Genomic DNA, 3653 nt, shown 5'->3' with positions numbered 1-3653 from the left:
CGGATATCCTATGAAGTTCGGCCCATTGGGACATCTATTCATTGAGCAACAGAGGGCGCTTTGATGCGCCAAACTGCGAACAAAAAAGCTTCTCCGTTGCATATCCATCTCGCGCTTGGTAATACTGTGCCACATCAGCAGAACTATTTGACAAGTCCAAGAACTCATCCGGAGAACTCCACACTTGGTTAAGCTGGGCATAGTTCGGGTCACCGAACTTAGTTTGCAGCAGAAAGGGCTTTCCAGCCGCAATCTCCCTCGCCTGTAGAACCTCCTCATGGGCTGCTATGGATTCCAACTGCGCTTATCTGGCCTCTTGTAAGGCCTTGTCCAGATCAGCCGTTAAGGCTTTACTCTCCTTCTCCATAAATTCACAGCGGCCGGTAGCATTCTCTAGTTCGAGCGTCATCGTGGATATCTTCTCCTCATCTTGGCGCCGTGCAACTTGTTCGGCTTTTAATTCAGCCGATGCCTTTTCGGCAGTAGCATTGCTACGCCGGGCCTGCTCCTTGGCCCGGGCCAGCTCCGCTCGAAGAACTTCAACGGCGGCAGCACCATCTGCAGCCATGCATATTCCAGCATCTAAATCTCAGCATCATGCTTATACCACAAAAATGTATGAGGATTGCCCCGAATACATACCTTGCGACTCATCAAGACGCATATTGATTAAAGCAAGATCATCCCCTGCCACATCAAGCTTCTGTTGCAACTCAGCAATTTCCATAGTCCGGGAAGTGGCCTAGGGGGAAGCAGCCTGTGTTCAAAGTTCATCAGGTTAGTCCTCAAATGATCCTTTTCGATCCTCCGTTTGCTTCCGAGTGGAAGCCAACCCGAGTATCAGGGGCTACTACCTATACACAGGTGCATCTTTGCAAATGAAACATAGCTGAAAACATTATGTCACAAACCTCGAAGCCCTTCGGTAGGCTCATGAAGGCTTCATTTAATCCGCTCTTCGCGGACGAAATCTTCTCAATCACCGCACTCATCAAGGTACGCTGTTCCCTCGAGACAGATGCTTTCCACAACATGTCCCGCAATATATCCGAAGTCTCCAGGTTTTCGGAAGCTACTCCAGGAGCACAATCATCCTTTGAAGGAATCTGTTCACCCATCTCCAGAATCACTGTCGGCTGCCAACCAGACAGTCCGGGGCCTTTGTTATCATCAGCCCCGGAATCCCGGATGGTCGGAGGTCCACCTTCGGGTACTGCCTCCTTTGTCCCCTGCGGAACTTGTTGGTCAAAAGGGACCCTCCACGATGACACTTCAGAGTCATCCACCTTATTGGGCGAGGAGGTTAGAGGAGGCGTCTCGCTCTCCATCATCTCGGGGAGGAGACTCCCCGAAGAAGAGGATCGCCCAGAAAAACTTTGTGCCGACCTGTAAAAATGCATGAATGCGTTACGTATATCTTCGGTGACAGCAACGGAGCGGGACGCTATCAAAGTACTCCGGATTCTCTTATGGTTTGGCCGAGGGCTTGTCCCCTTTCTGGAGCTGTTCAACGGCGTCACTTTCCAAACCCAAGCCGCTCGACGGCGGCATCTTGCCCTTCTTGGAAGACCGCCCCTCCCAATCTTCGGAGGCGCCCTTTTCCTCCTACTTGGAGAATGGATACTGGGTCCTTTTCCGCCTCTGTCTTCGGGCAAGGAAAGGTCAATTTCTCTGGACTCAGTGTCCAACTTACCTCCGAAACCAAGGTCATCTTGGGTCTTCTAACCCTCCCCTACAGGAGCCTGGTATGGTGCCGATGCCAACATCCTTGTTAACACAGGAGTAGCCGAGTCTTCGGGAAGGGGAGCCAGACACCTAATCCGTTCCACCTTCTTTATCCAACCTAGAAAAAGGATGATTCCGTTAGTATCTTGTCATTGGGTATCTGATTATGAGGTATTCGGCAAACGGGTGCTTACCGAGGTATCCGGATGGTTACAGTCTAGGCCGACATCTTCGATGGTGTCTGGCCATTGCCATCATTTCCCGAAGAGTAATCCCCACATTCCTTCGTGCGTGGTGCCGAAGAAGTGCCGAAGAGTCTGTGGCCCTTCTGGATTGAACTCCCACAGGTGGAGAGGCCATCGCTGGCACGGCAGGGTCCGACGAACTAGAATTACTTGAACAAGATTGGCTATATTGATGTCCCTCTCAATGAGGCTTCGGATGCGACTTTGCAGAGTTCGCACCTCATTCGTTGAACCCCAGTCCAACTCCTTATTAATCCACGATGCAAGATGAATTGGGGGACTGGATCGGAATGTAGGCTCAGCTGCCCACTTTGAGCCACGAGGCTCGGTGATATAGAACCACCCCTACTGCCATAAATCAGAATATTTGGCGAAGGATCCTTTCAGCCAAACAGCGTTAGCAAGCTTGCTCACTGTAGCACCACCGCACGCAGCTTGCCCCCCTCTATCACTTGTGGCTTCACATCGAAGGTCTTGAGCCACAAGCCGAAGTGCGGGGGAGTCCGGAGGAAGGCTTCGCACGTGACGATAAACACCGAGATAAGAAGAATAGAGTCCGGGGCCAGATCGTGAAAATCTAGCCCGTAATAGAACATGAGCCCTCGGACGAAGGGGTTAAGTGCAAACACTAACCCGCGGAGGAAGTGGGACACGAACACGACCCTGTCGCCGGATCTGGGGGTGGAAATAACCTGCCCCTCGGTAGGAAGCCGGTGATGGATTTCTGCGGTCAAGTACCTCGCCGCCCGAAGCTTTGCAATATCTTCCTCCGTGACAGAAGAAGCTACCCACCGGCCTTGACGGTTGTATCCGGACATGATTGGGGCTTGTGGTGACCGAAAGTTGGGTGTTGGAACTTAGGGTACCAGGGGTTGAGGAGGAAGCAAACGTGGAAGAAAAAGACGGGTCTGTACCTCTATATAAAGGCTGCAAATATCAAACATCTCCTCTTAGGCCTCAAAAACTTGCTTGTTTCAAAGAAGTTGTACCCAAGAGACGGTTGGGTTACCCACGTCCGAGTTGACAGGAGTCCCTTAAAAAAGGGAGGCACGATCTTCGCTTGGATAAGACATGCCAATAAAACCACGTCTTGGGACGTGGGGCGACGGGTCAGCTAAAACGGTTCGCAAATAATGGCCGAGCAGGCGTGATGTCATATTACCATTAAGTTGTCGGTGGATTGAACTCATGAAATATTATATCCTCTCTAGTTGTGTATACAAGTCCGGATATAATGATTACATCTGAAGATCAACTAGGAGTTCGGAAGGGGGAACCCGCCTTGCAATGCCGAAGACAATCTGCGCGCCGGACTGCTCGTCATTGAAGCCATGTTCAGGGGCTACTGAGGGAGTCCTGGACTAAGGGGTCCTCGGGCGTCCGGCCTGTTATCCATGGGCCGGACTGATGGGCTGTGAAGACGTGTAGGCCGAAGACTGTACCCGTGTCCGGATTGGACTCTCCTTAGCGCAGAAGGCAAGCTTGGCGACCGACTATGAAGATTCCTTCTTATGTAACCGACTCTATGTAAACCCTAGATCCTCCCCGTGTCTATATAACCCAGAGGGGTTAGTCCGGAAAAGATATACTCATTACCATAGTCATACAGGCTAGGCCTCTAGGGTTTAGTCATTACGATCTCGTGGTAGATCAACTATTGTAATACTCATAATCATCAAGATC

Source organism: Triticum urartu, chromosome 3 (assembly GCF_003073215.2).
Source record: "Triticum urartu cultivar G1812 chromosome 3, Tu2.1, whole genome shotgun sequence".
In the NCBI taxonomy this organism is placed as follows: Eukaryota; Viridiplantae; Streptophyta; class Magnoliopsida; order Poales; family Poaceae; genus Triticum; species Triticum urartu.
This window is presented reverse-complemented; position numbering follows the sequence as displayed.